This window comes from Cyprinodon variegatus, unplaced genomic scaffold (assembly GCF_000732505.1).
Source record: "Cyprinodon variegatus isolate N-32 unplaced genomic scaffold, C_variegatus-1.0 Scaffold673, whole genome shotgun sequence".
NCBI classification, from domain to species: domain Eukaryota; kingdom Metazoa; phylum Chordata; class Actinopteri; order Cyprinodontiformes; family Cyprinodontidae; genus Cyprinodon; species Cyprinodon variegatus.
In genome coordinates, this window is record NW_015151126.1 from 378668 (window position 1) to 397356 (window position 18689).

Below are 18689 nucleotides of genomic sequence, written 5' to 3' on the forward strand. Positions count from 1 at the left end.
AGCTCAAAGAGAAGAGGTGGTTGTGGCTTGATTCCCAAGTTTACTCATATATCCTCAGAGACCCGGATACCCACAACTAAATATGGAATTTGGCTTTGGAGCTTCAAAAAAGCAAACAAATTGAAGGCTGTACATTTGTAACTTAAGAATAGCTACTAAGGAAAATGAAACAGTTTGTCATAAAACCCTTTGTCTTAATGGGGAAACTACAATGAATCACTTTCCAAGGAACGGCTGCAAAAACACAGAAACAACTCTTCAAAAGTCCTTTACGGTCATCCAGGAAGAAGCAGGGCTGCTGGGTTAAAGAATGGAAAATGTAAACTTGAGCTGGTGTGGAAGGGGAAGATGCACATGGATTATACTTGTAGAGGTGCCTAACAATTGATTCATCATGTAAAAATTATTCGCGAGAACCTTTTTCGGTATCATAAGGACGAAGGGTCTATAAGGGCACATTTTGTTTAAAGAGAACAGCAGTATTTCTTGCTACATTAATACAAATCTTATAAGCACTACACACACTAGATGCTGTTTATAAATGTTTAAAGCATCACTGGCTTTGACAAATGTGAAGTTAATTTTTTATTTTTTTTTACAATGGTTTGCATTTTACTTACCAGGGACTTTTTAACCAAATATAGTCTAAACATGTCTGTTGTGGATTTATCCTGTTTTTACATACTCTTTTGAAGAAAGTTCAAAAGAGTTTTGAAGAAAATTCTGAGGAATTGTGCAGAGGTAAACAGAGGTAAAATACACTCTTTTTTTAATCTTATATGCTCTGTCTGTATCATTCAAAAATAATACATACAAGGGATGAAAAATAATTGTATTGTATTTACATGTGCACTGAAACTATAAGAGAAACTGACACTGAGCATTTGAAATACACACTATACAAGTTGTACTTCTAGGCTGTAGTTACTCTGTCTAGCCCATTTCATGTATTTTATCTAGGTCTGAAACAATTAATCACTTTGATCTATTACTTAAATAATCATAATTGATAAAAGTAATTGATTAATCATTAACTGGAGTATAGGGCCACTAAAATGTGCCTTTAGCCGACAGAGTAACCCACTTAGAGCAGGAATTATAACAAGATTGTAAAAAAAAATATGTAAACATTTTGCATTTAAGATTAAAAAAAATAAATAAAAGTTTTTGTCTTTTAATATTCTCCATCCTGAACTCCCCAAGAGGAAAAGTTTCTGTGCATTTAGTAAAAAAATATCTTTAAGGAACCTTTGGCTAAAAATAATCAACAGATTAATCAATTTGCAAAATAATCATTAGAGACATTTCTAATTTTATGGTAACATTACAAACACATTTCTTCCATAATACAGCACTGAAGGGCCAGCTGCTTCACCATAGGGCTCCCCTACATCATTCGTTCTGTGTTTCCCACAATCATATAATGTTTCTATTATACAAGTGTGTTTTTAATAGTAAAGGATTAAATATAACACAACCTTTAATCATCATCCTATATTGCTTACTTTCTGACTGTTTACATAGCTCCTTATGCAACAACGCTTTATTGTAAATTATAAACATGTTGTTCACATCAAGTTATTGGTAGGGACAAGTAGGTCGATCCAAAGTTTTGGTAGGGACATGTCCCTATGGTCCCTATCCAAACCTACGCCCACGGGACGACCCAGGACACACTGGAGTTACTATGTTTGTCTGCTGCCCTGGGAGCACCTAGGGACTCCCAGAGTAGAGTTGGAGGAGGTGTGTGTGGAGAGGGAGTCTGGGAGGCTCTACTGAGATTGCTGCCCCTCCAACCCGGGTACAAGGATGAATTAACATACAGTACGGTCAATTTGAACCCAGATCGAGTTCATGGGACACACAGATAAGCATAGGTCAAGGGACATGCACAGGGTCAGGAAAAACAGGTCAAAAATAGGCAGGGAGACAAAAATGAATGCTGGACTAACTCACCAAATGGCTTGAGTAATCCAGCCCTGTTTTATGATCCTAGGACAGGTTGTATAGCGACTGGTGTAGTTGGATCTGATGAGAGTTAATAAGAATCAGGGTGGCGCTTGACAGGTGTGTAGAATAAGGGATAAAACCAGCATCAGTGTCGAGATCATGAAACAACATAATTTCATATCATTGTTGAACAGTTTTAATTCAATGTCTGTTACATCAGGGAACCAAGCATTGTCAAAGAAAAAGTACAAAAACCCACATTTCACAGGTTTCTGCAGGTTGTGAAGGTCACATTTTAAATGGTCTATATTTAAGATAAGATCGTATAGTGAGTGAGAAATCAAAAGACATTATCAGAACAGATACAATTCCAATGGCTGTCATAGTATGTTGCTCGTTAATTTTCTCCATACATCATAGGTCTCATAGCAGTAACTTCAGATAATCAAAATGGCAGACAGCCAGCTTGTCAAAACCTTGGAGCAGCTTCTCTCTTGGCTTGGCATTTTTACTCATATGCATTATCACTAAGTGCTTTTTGTTGTGTGACAAGGCAAAGCTAAGGCCCATTTTTAGCCTGCTGAGAGAGCAGTTACTGGAATCTATGCTAGATCACAGTTGTGACAAGACCATTTTAGTCTGCATTTAAGTGGTACATGTCTGCAACACCAACAATCACTTCCCTGTTAAAAAATATTAAAGAAAAACAGACAGAAAAATATATGCAATCAAGACAGTAAAATGATCCATTCATTCAGGTATAATAATGAAGAAAACAATATTTCAGTTTCATAGAGATAACCTGTTACACAAAGGTATTTATGAGATGTGATGCTGGATTGACATAGTTCAAATGTTTAGACTTATTCTTTTTAAATGTGAGGAAAAACAAAATTCCAAGTAAAGTTGTTGCTTATTATTGATACAGCCTATTAGGTTAGTGGTTTTCAAACTCTGTCTTCCAACTGGCTCCCACTCTTTCAAAGAATACACTTTAAAATACTCCCATTAGCCTATAAAGTATTGAATGACTTAGCTCCAAAATGTATTAAAGACTTGTTAACATTGTGTCTACCACCTAAACATTTCAAGCCTTCTAGCTCTAATCTACTTTGCATACCTAGAACCAGAGCCAGACATGGTGAAGTGGCATTTGGGTCTGTTGATCAAGATCTAGAAAGCTGTGAAAGCTGTGAAATCCAGAACGCTGTGAAATCCCTAAATTCCCCAGTTGCTTTAAATCAAGATTAAAAACACATTTGGTTAGAGTGGCCTATGACTGCACAATCTAAACATCATTATTCCAGTTTTCAGTCTCTCGTTCTATTTTTCCCACTCATTGTGTCTTATTTTAATCAATCATATATATATATTTTTAAATATATAATCCATTTTAGTGACTTACAGTATATGTCACTTTAATTCTCTCTACCTATTTTCATATTTACCTTTACCTGCCTCTATGCCACTGCAATGTTATTTTCTTTTTCTCGTGTATAGTAATTTGAATTGTCTTGCCAGTCAGATATGCTATTTCAACACATTTGCCTTACCTTGCCTTGTCAAACAACCTGTTCACCCTCCAACACCACCAGTCCACACAAGCCAACACATTGGATCCTGCATTCATCTCTCTGTTGCCAACACCTGATCACATTCATTTATTCATTGAAGATCTCCATTCATGAAATTAGAATTTTAACAATACACTTGTCAAACATTTATCCTGGTCTCCTGGAATATGTCTCTGATGTGGGTCAAATATATGACAACGTCTCTTGTAATCAGGAGCTAAGAACTTGATTGAGATTAACACATTTGAATATATATGTATACATTTTTATAAATGCAACCTTTGCAGTTTTGATTCTTAATTTTAATAGAGTATTATACTATTTTCATTTTTTGTTTATGTGTGTGTTGATGTTACACTGTTAGCCAAAACACAAAAAATTATTAGAAAAATATGAGTTACAAAACAGGTTAGAAAATACTGGGATATAACAACATTACTAAGGCTTTTTTTATTAACCAAACACCCCAACAATTTTTAATGTAACAGAGAAAATAAATGTTTTTATGAACACTACTTTGCATTCTGTGCACAACTTTGTGCAGTTGCTACTAATGTCTTGCATATCTGAGACCAGTCTATCTGCTATGTGTAGATTCATCCGATGCCATTGAGTAATGATGTTTCACAATGGCTGTAGCCACAGACACCTGCTCCCCTTGGATGGGTTGTTCTGGAACAAACTTTGTTGTGCTTTGTAGAATGACAATTGTGATTCCTTGTTTTGTGCTCAGTGGAATAAGTCATGTGCAGCAATGAGCCTCAGATAAAATGTCATGCTGGATTATTTAAGTCCAGTTGTGTCTTTATTGATTGATCCTAATGCCCTTGAGGAAAGCAGGCTGTTGGTGGTGTGATGGGCACAGTGAGTCATTAACACAGTGACAGAATGTCAATGAGCCATAAATGTTTACATAGAAAAAAAAAACTCTGGTAGTGCTTACAATTGTGCTTACAATTGTTTCAAATCAAATAAACGTAAAGCTGAATTGAAAAACGGGCTGCAGTAGGCAGTACTGTTGCTTTGCAGCAAGAAGATTCTTGCTTCGATTTCTGCCCTGGGGTCTTTCTGCATTGAGTTTGCATTTTCTCCCTGTGCATGTGTGGGTTCTCTCTGGGCATTCTGGCTTCCTCCCACAGTCAAAAACGAGACTGTTATGCATTAGGTGGTGCTGGAAAAATTTAAACAGCCACTGAAGTCACCAATCCAAGCTATGCTGTGGGATGTTTTATGCTGAAAGATCTTTCTTTGTAGTTGTTGGAAAATTTATAAGTTTATTGACTTTGCAAACAAATGTCAGGTCATCTTTCTCAAAAAAATGTACTATTCTGGTTTGGCTATGATGTATTAATGATGAGGGCAGCTATCAGCCCCTGCTGCTACCCCATCTGGCCTCTCAATGTAACTCTTGACCACAGCTGCTATGTATACTGGTACCCAATCACCTCTGCCCAGGGTTTTCATAACATCCATGGCAACCAATTTGTCAGATGGCCAACCAGCCCACCATTGGAGTCCAATGAGCCACTCCACATATGCTGGCTTAATTGTTTTTGGTCACTTTTGTCTTAGAAATCTACATCAATGCTTATGCTTTGTTTTTGTTGTTTCTGTTTGTTTCTGTTTTTATGATTATACGCTGTTTGTTTTACCCAGTGACATTAAAAGAAACATGAAAAGAAACATGACCAACTGTGTCGTTATTCCACTTGAGTGGAGTCAATTGTTAATCGACTAGACTTTTCTCTATTAAACCAGATTGTTGTGCGAACATCATAGCTTCATGAGGAGAGACCATCTGCTCACCTAGATCTTAAAAGAGGGTGTTACATTGACAGGAAACCTTCTCCTTTGGGGAAATACAATGACAGAATCCTAATAATTCAAAGGATCATGGGGGAGTGACTTCTTTTGTACATTACGTTTTCATAAAAAGAAGTCTATAAAGCAAAGTCTTAATGTTATCAATCACTGTTATATTAAGAGTGTAAACAAATTCTATTACTGAATGTAATTTTTCCTTGGTATAACAAGCATAAGTTTAATTCCCACTTTGACAGATTTTTTTGGTCTATGGTTTGGCTTTTACCTCCTTGTTTAAGTAGGTTAGAGAGTTCAACAGCGTGTTGACTTGGTTATCAAACTGTTGCTTATTTTATACACATATTTGCAACACCAACAACAGGAAAATAGTTGTCAAGAGCTTAGAAAAATTATCAATGTTATTCAAAAAGTCACAGGAGGCACATATTATTAGTCAGAGGCGTATCTTTACACGTTATTCTGATCCTTGCACGATTAAAGCAATAAAGAAAGCCTTTTACTATGAGCAAATCAACACTCATTGGCCTTCCAAAAACCTTACTTATAGGGCTCCCCTATTTCATTTACCTTTTTCTAAATTTTAGGGGGTATATTGTGGTAGATGAGGATGTCATAAAAAAGCTAATGTGTTCCTAGTTCTGAAACGTGTTCTGTACCAATGACCGCAAACACACATTAACAGTCAGTAAATTGTTAAATCCTATTTTTTGGCCTTCAGCAAGAACACCTACATCAGCAGTTCGTCATAAGAAACCATCTGGCAAGATCTTTCAGGACTGACGGGCCGATACAAATACTGATGACTTTGGTACTGTAAAGACAGCTAACCATATGTTCGCAAATGCCAGGGTATTTGCCATGTCTATTAAATACCCTGGCATCACTTCAAGACAATAATTGGGGAAGCAGGACTGAAAAGCAGGAATTTGAGCAATAGAAAAAGTGAAAACATTGCCATATTTTTTTTAACTGAATGAAACAATCCTAACAAAAGACAGACAAAAGAGTTGAAGGAAGATTAAAAGGCTAGAGCTTTTGTAAGAAAAGCACAAATGACACTACTACTGAAAGCTTTGCAATTAATCTTTAAAAAAGACTCACAAGCACATTCTTATATTCCTTTGCAGATGCTAAATGTGTACAAACCTGAGGTAAAGCACACCAATTGTAAAACTAGAAGAAAAGACACATGTGTAACCTACCAAGCAATTGTCTCTCAGGGACGATAAGATTCGGCCACACTCAAATTAGACTTTATGTTTGCTTAAAAAAAAGAACCATCCCATATCAATATTAATCTGCAAACCTTTATATAACAGCAAGAAAACATCACTTTGCATTGTTAAAGACCAGAGCTTTTTGTTTTATGCAGATCCAGATTAAACTTTAGCACAGTGGCTTTCCAGCATCTAAATAAGGCCCGTTTACATATTTTTTACAATCTTTTTATAATTCCTCCTCTAAGTGGGTGGCTCTGTCGGCTAAAGGCACATTTTAGTGGCCCTATACTCCAGTTAATGATTAATCAATTACTAAATTAGTTGATGATTATCTAAGTGATAGATCAAAATGATTAATTGTTTCAGACCTAGATAAAATACATGAAATGGGCAAGACAAAGTAACTACAGCCTAGAAGTACAACTTGTATAGTGAAGTTAATATTTCAAATGCTCAGTGTCAGTTCCTCTTATAGTTTCAGTGCACATGTAAATAGATTTATTTGCCGTCCCTTGAATGTATTATTTTTGCATGATACAGAGAGAGCATATTAGATAAAAAAAAAAGAGTGTGTTTTACCTCTGTTTACCTCTGCACAATTCCTCAGAATTTTCTTCAAAAGAAAACACATGATAAATCCACATATAGCACACATATTTAGACTATATTTGGTTAAATAGACACTGTCTTAGTTGCTGGTAACTTTAAATGCAAAAAAAAGTCCTAATTCTATTACGATTCCAGTGATGCTTTAAACATTGATAAACAGCATCTAGTGTGTGTAGTGCTTATAAGATTTGTGTTAATGTAGCAAGAAACGCTGCTGTTCTCTTTTAAAAAAATCTGCCCTGATGCTCACATTAAGGAGAAAAAAGAGCTTACATATTTTTGCGAAGGAACAATGACATCAGACCAATGAAACTGAAGACCAATAGTGTCCCTACCAAAGTTGAAATCAAACCTACGCCCTTGGGTCGTCCCCTGGGCCTCCTTTCCCTTGCTACCTGCCTGGGACACCTACCAAGGGAGGGGTCCAGGAATCAAGTCATTCTCTCTTTGAAAAAAATATATACGTTGTCAAGGAATGATTCACATAATTTTCCATTCTCAACTCAACTCAAGCCTACATTACACAAATGTATATAGAAAATGCAGTTAAGAGAGACAGCATAACCAACCTGGACTGGAGAGTGTTTATTTTACTATACTTTTGCTTTTTACTCGAGAGTAGCCAACTTTTTATCATTCCTACAGTATCTTTGATCTGTCAATCACACAATTCAACCAATCCAAACAAAAAGTAAAGGCAACGTGCTAGCCAACTATGTAGAGGGGACGGGTCATAGCTGGTGGGACATGAATAAGGGGCTGTTGTCAAAAGTTCTTATGGAATTAAATAAATGTTGGCAGGAAGCAGCATGATTATTTTCTGTCAGAAGCTAAGATCTGAAACCTGGGTTAGTTGCAGGATGAATTTTAACACCCTGATCTGATTCTTTTCCCCAGTAGCTGAATCAAGAGGTTTTATTGTCATTATGTTGCCATAATGACAGTTTTCTGAGAGACATCAGCTCTAAATACACATAATACATAGACACAATTTAATAACACTTAATCCTTAAAATATGCTGAAAATGTAATACAAGAACAGATGTTCATAGATTTCAGGTAGTATTTACAAAAGTGCAGCTTGTGCTGAAATGGGCTAGAGTTGTAGTGGATTTTAATGTGGGATGTTTAGTTACTGCCAGCAGGGAGATGATCTCCTTTGCAGCTTTGGAAAATAAACTTTTCTTGAGTTTATTTATTTCTGGTCAGAGGTAGTAGATTATCCATACATTGTACTTAAGTAAGAGTAGAACTACTTCATTATATTTTCACTTAAGTAAAAGTAAAACTGACCCTTTAAAGAAAATACTCAAGTAGCAGCGAACAAATATTTGGTAAGAAGACCTCTTAAGTACTGAGTAACTGATCTACTTACCACTATTGACCATAATGGATTTGATATTTTACAAATTGATGTAACATGGAACAAAACATTAATGGTATAAAAATTCTGGTTGCACCTACATCTGTTCATATCTATATCTGTTTGCCCTTCTGTGTAAGTCAGCCAAAATGGCCATTCTTATGTTGACATAGGATGACAACATAAGTGGCATCTCTTTATATTGTAATGCTGTAGTCTGTGTGAGAAGGGCTGAATGCTGACTTGAGGCTTTGCAGAAGACAATTCATGGCTGACTTTTAGATAAAATTGGAAAGTATGCAGAGGCTCTCTGCATTGTAGCTGATTCCCCAGCTGAGTGGTCAAGATAAAAAAAAAATGCCTGAGATAGAAGGTGAGATGATCCTCTACAATTTGGGCTTATATCAATCAATTTTTTAAAGGGGTAAAAGAATGCAAAATCAAGTTTACATTGTCATAGATGAATAACGATAGCTTAGTAGGTGAAATAGACGTACAGAGAAGTTCAAACCCCATCAACACCTCCTTTCTCTGCTAATCTCACAATTCTAAACTTCCACCATGAAACAAAGCACCAATTCGGGGGTGTTGCCTTATTTGGTTCTGGCCTGTACTTTTGTCATGCCCCGAAATTGACATACAGACCAGCCAACTGGTTTACTGGCCCAAGAAGATTAGAAGTAGATTTAAGAATAGAAGTAAGATTTAAGACAACCAGTTTAGCTGTTTAGCCTACAGTGGGTTTACTTCAACAAGAATTACAAAGCAGGCAGTTTCTCTACTGAAAATGAGCCGGGGCCATGGGCATAAATGCAGTGTTTCAGGCTGCACGGAGAAAGGGGAACATTTTCACAGTCTTCCCAATGATCCGAAGACTCGACAAGCAGGGATTATTTTTGTGTATCAGAAGATCCCTGCAAAGTTTGATGCTCAGCTGTTCATTTGGGTGGGGGCTGCTGACTGCACCGGACCGGGCATTCAAAGCGAGCCATCAGCTCCAGGGCCGGTCCAGGTCCGCAGCCAGCTGGGGATGGAGCGACCAAACCTGACCCGATGACAGTATGCACGGAACCGCGACTACCATCACCGGGTTAGGTTTGGACGCTCCGTCCCCAACTGGCTCCCTCCACCCATCCGCTGGAGTTCCCAGACCAGCTCCAGAGCTGACGGCTCAGTTCTGCAGCACTATTGTCAACCAAAAGGTTGACAATAGTAGGACATATCTGGGAAAAAGAGGACGTCTGGTCACCCTACCATGATGTTTCAGTGAGTGAGTGCTTTTTGCTATGATGCGTCTTTGCTCAGCTGCTTCACTAGTTGGAAACCAACCAATCAGTGCACAGCTCTTCTAAATATTCATGAGCATACCATAAAAGGAAGAAAACCTGTCATTTCGTTCTAGGACTTATAACCAGGCTTGCATTAGAGCTAATAGAACAACAAATAGGCCATTTTCAGCCCAACCAATGTTACACACCCTATTCAGAGACCTTAAGAACCAGCACCAAATACCCTATAGAATCATTCTATGACCCCTTTTATCATTACTAGAATAAAGTCTGTTAATGCTTTAACATGTTTCCTCCTTTGTGTAGGTATATGTATTGATTTGAGGTAAGAATATATTAACCTGCATAGGTAAAAAGTGTTATCCCTAAAAGGCTTTCCTTCCTTGAAAATATGTTCTTTCTTTACCCCACAGTTAAAGGGGTGAATTGTAGGCACTGAATAACATTCCGTACAATTATACACAATAGTTTAGGTATGAAAAGACCAACCAGTACGTTTACTGAAGGAAAATCTATGTAGGACAGTACTAAAGTGGGACTGCTTGTATAAAATGGGAGTACCGATTGTCGAAGGTGGTAGTTAGAGATTGTTTTCTTTTTTGTCATGGCAACACTTTTAATGATACTCTCTCTGATTTCCAAATACATCTTTGTAGAGAAATTCTCATCTTTAAGCTGGGGTTTTGCTCCTAATGTGATGTTGACTTATGTGCAGATTGCTGAAAAAGCAGTCTCTCAAAAACACTTGTTTTTATACAGACAGTTTTCCTCTTCTGGTCAGCTTTCACTCCTTGCTGCTGCTGCGTAGGTGGATGTCAACACTTTTTTTTCAACATGTCAAGCTCCTGCAGTGGCACTTGGTGAAACTAAAGAATTATTTTTACTACCATTGTTGGTTTAAACTTTAAGATATAGCTTGTTAGCTTAAAGGTGTGTATATAGGGTGATTGAGCAACATGCCACTGTGAAGACAGAGCTTAATTGAGTCAGTACAGATAGCAAGACAAGGACAGATGTTCGAAAATGGGGACTTTTCCTTGAAATCAGGACACATGGTCATTATAACCTATGGCTTTTATTCTAAACTACTAATGATAACACAGTACACACAACTTGACCTGGTAAACATATCAAAACATGCCGACTGAAAATAAACAAGGAGGTAATTTTGCTGGGTATTACACTTGCTCTCCAGCCATAAATGATACCATTTTCTATAGCAGCACACAAAACTAATGAAGTAAAGTTAGCACAAACAACCCACCTTTAGCCTCATTATGTCCACATTTAACAGCCTTTGTCTATACAGAAAATTATCACCCTTTTGGAGTGAATATATTTCAAATGAAACCATTGTTCCTTCCATTGTTCCTTCCTGGGTGTTCAACCACCAAGCATGTCTTTAACATACTGGCCTCTCTGAGGGGGTGGAGGGTGGAGCCAGGTAAAGCACAGGTTCAGGCGTGTCATTGTTCATTCTTAAGTTTTTGACTTACAGTTTGGATGGATAATGGGCTTAAATGTCATTGCTTGCGTTAGTCTGATCAATTTTCATCAACATTTTCTTTTTGTCTTCATCCTGACAACCAAACATACACATCTCATAATTTTTTTAATAATAATCAATACCATATTTGAGGATCTTAAACAGCTGTTAATCCTTAATTAAATCAGCAAAACTAAACCTCTGCCTACTCATCTCTGCTTTCGGGTCCTCAAAGCCTCCACCCAACCTGACAAGATTGTTTTTATATTTATTAATCTGTTGTGACTTTTAACATAAGGCTAAATGATTTCACCTCAAACTCTGGAATGGTAAATTTCAGTGTTTCTCATTCAAGTCAGCATTGATTAATACTTGGGAAGATGTACAGTCTTGCCAATGTACCTGCCTGTTTAGCTCACACAGGATTTCACTAAGTACTTAAAGCCTGCAAAAAGCTTTGAAAGTTTTTCACATACAGTTAATCGAAAACAAGTAATGTTGAAAAAAAACAGCTGAAAGTAGATGTTAGTGTTTTTCATGTAAAGCTCAAACTGTAAGCACTAGAATAATAAAAGCGAACATATTTTGCTGGCAGGTTTCAATATTTTTAGCAAATTTCGGTGTTGATCAACCGTTTCAGTGGAGTGATCATAGCTCTCTGCATCAGCAGCAATGTCCTTCTCCCTACCAGCTCACAGATCTGCTTCTCTGGTTGGTTGTTGTGGCGCGTAGAGCAGCAAAAGTTCACTTCTTCCAGCTCCAACATCGGCTTCTTTTGAAATTTTGGACATTTCAGCCAAGTTTCCAGGGGAAAAACAGGGCGTACAATTTGTTCTTTTTTTGTAAAGGTCATACAATGTACACCCATACGCATTGCTGGATAAAAGCCTGATGTAAGGAGTAGAAAGTAGAGATAAATGTAAAAACCAGAAATGTAACGAATAGAAGTAAAAGGTTGTCTAAAAATGTGCCACATGTGCCCAATTGTGGGAAATGCTTTTACTTTGATGGCCACAAAACATTTATGAAGCAAGTATTTTTCACTTTTTTTTCTAAATCAGTGTATATAACAAAATTTAACATTTTTACACATACATAACATAAAAATCTATTAAAAAAATTGTGAAACTGTTGCTTTTCAAGCTGAAGTCAGGCCCCAGTGCCTTTTCTGAGCTGTATTTTGTTTTCTTTTTTCAGCCTTAGGCATTGTAATGAAACAAAATCAGTCTCTAAACTTAAAAAGAAAGGATGTTTTTTATTATTTAGGTTCGAGCTGGGCGCATTAATCCAGTCTCAGCTTTGTGTTTCACTCTTATGCAAGCCAGTAACACGGCTCTGATTTATATAACCCAGCCATGTCTAGGCTTGTTTGAAACCTTATTTCATTGGCTACAAAGCCAAACAGCCCACGTGGTCTTAACCAATAACTGGGACGCTGCTTTACCAGGGGGGCGCCAAAGCGATGGGTTAAAAAAGGTAAAGTTTACATTTTTTGTATATAAAACCTGTTGTGTATAATATAAATTAATAACAGAGGCATGTTACATATTAGCAAATACTGAGACACTGCCAACAATAAGGGGGCAAGGATTTAAAAAAAACCTTTTCATCTCAAGATGGGATATAGAGCACAGTTGAGTTCAAATTGTGTTAAAGAGAAACATCTGAATCTAAGAGTTTGTAATTTAATGAATTGTTTAAAAGGCTCTCATTTTGTCATGGATCTTAGTTCTTTATTATTATCTTATTTGAAGTGCAGAATATCTATCCTACTTTAAGGGCAAACAAACTGATTCCACTGAAGGGAAAAAAACGAGGAGCAAAAACACTTTCTTCTGGATTATTTTACTTATTTTCTGAAAAGTTTTTGCAGCGATATTCTCCCAGCTGCTGTCTGAGTTGCTAACTGACGGCATGTTATGCTGGTTAGCATAAATTTTGGCAAATTTTGATAGAAGAGCAACATCAAAGTCTTATCTAATCCACCTTGGTCATTTCCAATTAAGTCTCAATCCAAAAGATCAGATACCGGTCACATCCAGAACCACGTATGAGTGTGTCTCTAATGCAACCTGAAAAAGTCAGATACAGGACGCATCTGAGAGTTGACGTTTGTTTAAACAGCCATACCTAATCGCTTGACTCAGCAAAAATCAGCTATGGGCTGCATTTGCCTGCAGTGTGAATGGGATGTAACCCCTCATTAACACAGATTAATTAATATGTATGTCCTCCATTCTGTCACAAAAGCAAGCTTTTCTAGTTTGTGTAGGGATTCCTCACGACTCTGTTGCACTTCAGCATGACACCCAGCTCCTCACCATTGTTTATAAGAAATATGGACTGAGTCTATTAGTTATGGATGACAGAGCAAAATTTGTCAATCTCTAAATACGACATGAGTAACTCAGGAAATCTGAAATGCGGGAGTCAGGCCCAGACTGTGAGATTTTATCTGGCCAGGGGTCAGTCATGTAACCAGGCCACCCTTGTTACATGATTGACTGACATAACTGATTCCTTAAAATAAAAAACGGCTGGGATCTGTTTTGCTGTTTTCTTTTACCAAGCAAAAAGTACATTTTTATTTTATTTTTGAGTTCACCTTCAACTTTGACACGCATCCAAACCAAGTAGAGGAACAGACTGGTTGTAGAGAACAGCCTGGTATCAGCTGTTTTTCACTCTGAGCTATGACAGCTCATCAAAGCAGCTCAAGTGTTTTCATGAAAACAAAGTAAAACTAATTAAGTCAGTCTGAGTATAATTTCTGTTCTGCATTTTGTTCCCAATTCATCGAGTATAAATGTGATTATAAGAGAGTTACTGAGACTCCAGTTTTAGAAATACAGGTTTATAACAGGATTTTATTATGTATTTATTTTGAGTTATTACTAACTTTGGTCCGAACTAACTTAATTTACTTTTTATTTGAAATGAAAAGCATACATTTATAAAATTTAAATGCACAAATTAAAAGTTCAAGTAAAACAGTCTTTATTTTACAGTAGTTATTGTATGTTCATCTTTCGGACAATCATCAATACTTTTGAGTGAGAGGGGAACTCATGGGACAAAAAAATTGCTCAAAGGGGAAGTCAAAAATGTTAGAAATCCAGTTTGTGTGGGTTGTTTTTTGTGTCTTTCTCTTCCTCCACCACCAGGTGGTGCCCTGTTCTCGTTGCTCCTCTCACACACCTGCGGCTGGTTGACTCATCACTGAGGACTATTTGAGCCATGGAGTGTCACTACCTCGGCCCCAGAGTGTTTGCCAGTTTTGGGAAGCCTTCCTGCAAGCTGGATGTTTGGCCTTCTCCCCCTGGAAGGATTGTTTGAGTCTCACACTGAGCAGGGGATAAACCTCTACAAGTTCCGTTCAAGTCCTCCTGGATTCCCAAGTGACAGTCTGCCCAATAGCTCCTCAGGGTCAAACCAAGTCTATACATGTCCACCCTCCAAACGAGTCTCAACCTCTGGAAAAACCCACACAGACTGGATTCTGGGAAGGAAGTTTTCTTCACTAACGTGAGTCCCGTTTTCTGTGTCTCTCTAAGTCATTGTTCAAAGTTCCCACGGATCCTGAACTAACCACTGATACTTCCAATCCCTCTTCCAGTTCCGGTTCACCAGTTCACTGTGTTTCCTGAATCCAACCCCGCTGGTTTTATCAATAAACCTGTTCAAACTTTTACCCTGGTTCTCTGAGTGGTTTTCTGCATGTGGGTCAGATCTTTTAAGAAAATCATGACAAGAAATGTTTAGTAACACACATCTATAGGATCTACTTTAATTTCTAAGTTTGGAAAATACAGTAACTTTACCACTGTAATTGCAATAGTACTAAGATAATAAAGATTTTACATAATAAGTAGTGCCCAAGCTTAGAGCTATACATAGTCATATCATGCCATATCCACAAAATCCGCTGGCAAAAAAGGTCTGGTCTCTCACTCTCTCTGACAGATGTGTCCCTCTTTACCGGTAGACTTAAAAAAAAGAGAGAGAGAGAGAGAGACGCAGGACACTCCCAGGCCGGTGCTTCGGGAATACTCCCGATTCTCCCTATGGCCAGTCCGGGTATGGCAGCAGTACAGTAGGTCTGTTAGATTTCAATATAAGAGGCGATACATGCACAGGTCCTGTACACATAGAGTGAGGACTGCTCCACAGAAACTGCTGCCATGGATGACAGAGCTGGTTCAAACCCTGACTCACTGCTGATTGTTTTCTACCATCAGAAATCTTGTTCTTGAACCAGCTCGGAGCCCGTGCTGCTGAAAATGGCTGCTTGGTTACAAGCCAATGCCTGTGTCAACCATTTGTAGAACCTGGACCTTTGTCATCAGCAATGGGTGGTGCAGAAATAATGCTGTGCTTGCATGTAAAAGCCACCACTGGAATATGATTGTGCATGTGTTGTCTCACAATCAATAAGAACAGATGACATTTCAGTTTGTTTTTTTGTGTTTTCAATTTCTTGCTCTTTGAAGCAACCAGAGGTAGGCAAGGGTAAGTCTGGTTTTTTTTGATGGTACAAATTATTGGGGATTCATCATAACATTTGTGACTAAATATGTACTGTTTCTTAATTACTCCAAGAAAAGTGGATGTTTGCATATTTCGAAACCTACAGGAAAATGGACTTTCCTTTACGTTAAATCACAATATACACAGTTAGGAACTATGAAGTAGTTTTCGAAAAAATATATTGAAACAATTTTAAAGTAAAAGTCAAACAATAAAAAAAGAATTGTTTTAATGCTTATGCTCTTTAGTTAACATTGATGTGTCCAAAGAGAGTTACCTACTCTAGCAACCCTGATTTACATTAATGGTTAATTAACAGGTTTTTGCTGAAATGCAATCATGTAAATCAAGGTGTCTTAAAACAGGAGAGCTTCCAATACCTCATGGTCACTTTCTCTCTGGGCCTAACATTGGACACCTCTTAAATGTATTTTAAAATGTTTTGTTGCAATCAAGAAAGCTGCTACTAATGTATCTATTCAAAATGTTGTGAATTCTGTGACCATTTTATGCATTGATCCAAATTCAAAACTGCTTTTACAATAAAATGTTAAATTCAAATAACAAAGATTCACATTAAGAAATGAGAGGAGGCCTGAGCTCAGAGTGGTACAAGGAGGCCTATTTATTAGGGAGTTTATTTGATGTCTCGTAAAACCAAACGGCTTCCAATAATTGTGTTTCTGGGATGTGATGCCTTTACTTTGAAATGCCCATCATGGGCAAATTGCTCAGACAGTACAAGTCTGAGCCCTTGCTCTATGTACCCATATCCACCTGATTAACCACTTTTCAAAAATGTATCTACTTCACTTTCAGTCTATCTTTAAAGCAATTCCTTGCCTGTTTTGCCTGTCTTTCATTCGTTCTCCGTTATTGTAATTTTTCTCCTCTGTCTCTCTCCCTTCTATTTGCCTTTCCTTTCCTTCTGATAACAGTCATACTTCAGCTCTGCTGAGCTGGGCCACAACTGAGTAGAGAGAAGAGGTAATTGAATTTCTCTCCTAGAGTGACTTACATCACCATAGACAATCAGACATAGCTAGGCGCAAAGTAACAGACAGGGAGGGCATCACGTCAGCTTAGAACTGCAATTAACTACAGTGGGACACAGTAGCTTCAAGCCTGAATAAGATACTGGGAGAAATAAATGTGACACCACTCTTCAATTTTACAGTCCATGTATTCATGGTTCTGAGACTGATATGTCATTAGAGCAGCTGCTGTTCAAGTGAGAATAAATTAGACAGGGATTTTCTGAAACATGTTGATCAGCACTGCACAAAATACCTGATCTTAAACAGTATAGCAAACATATTACTAGAACATGCTGATATTAATCATTTACTTTAAATACACGTTTTGTGCTATTAGGGATTTTATGACCCAGACTCTGTTACAGATATACTGTAAACTAATTGAGGATCTAGGGAAAGAAAGTGTTTTTATTCTCGTTGATGTTAGAGTCTGACATTTCAGGGACAAATTTTTGTTTATCCTGCTAGCGAATTCTATAAAATAGTTTGTTTAGGTTGATACTTTCTTTTCTTTAACCTGCCTGCAATGAAATTTACAGAATGATAAATACATTCTACAGCAAAACTAAACTTTTAGATGCCCTCGACTGAGTAAAAAGGGTCTTTGTCTTTAGAATAACAATAGCAAATTAATATTTGTTTCATTTTGTTTCTTTTGAGGCCCTCATTTTTTTCTATTTAAAACTGAATAATTGTATATTGTAATATTTTTAGAATATGTTCTGTATTAAGAATGATAGTAGTTATTCTATAAGCAGTTGATTGCTCTTACACTAGTTTTATTTTGAGCATTTGTAACTAGCCTGAAAATGAGCAATATACATCCAGGGGCAATTTAAAAACTGACTTGGAATTTCTAAACTGCTTTTATGTTTGACCTGAACTGTTATTAAAAAGAAAACATTGTGATCCTTTACATGGCGAATGGTGTATTGAGATTAGTGCAACTAATAATTATCCCCTGTGAAATACGTATGGAGAGTGTCAAAGTGTCTCTGCTGGGGGAAAGCCTGAGGTGCTCCCAGGCCAGCGCTGAGACCTAGTCCCTCCTGCGTGGTCTGGGTCCTCCCCTGTGCCCCCTCCCGGTGGGATGTGTTTCAGAACACCTCCCAAGAGAGGCATCCAGGGCACATCTGACAAGCATCTCCTGAACGACCTAACACCTTACCATATTTCTGAGGGGAGTACCCAGCCACCCTGCTTTCTCCAGCCACTTGTAATGACCAACTGCTAAATTGCTAAATTGAGAGCTTTGGCTTTCAGCTCAGCGCTCTCTTCACCACAACAGATGGGTGCAACATTCCCATTATAGCATGGATAGATGGGTGTTGTATAGATCATCATTTTGAACTACTCCACTTGTGGCAGGAGCTCTCTTTCAACTGTAGGGAGACAAGCCACCTTTTTCTTTTTGAGAACCTTTTTGAGCCTGACTTGACTTGAAGGAGCTGCATTTCCTCCTGGTTGTTTCACACTCAGTTCTGATCCACCCTAGTTTATCCTATAGGTCTTGGTAGGAGGGAGCCAGCAGAACCATGTCATCTGCAAACTAGACCCCTTCCAGTCCTTAGCTGCATCTAGAAATTCTGTCCATAAAGGATATGAACAGGAGTGCTGACAGAGGGTCGCCCCATAGGAGTCCAAAATAAACCTGGAACAGGTCTGACTTAATGGCGGCAGTGGAGACCAAACACCTGCCAATTGTTGAGACAATGGGTGCCACCTAGTAAAAGGCCTCCGATGCTGCACTCCTGGAGTATATTTATATAAGTAAATATTAAGTCAACCTTTGTTTTTCTTAGATATTTGT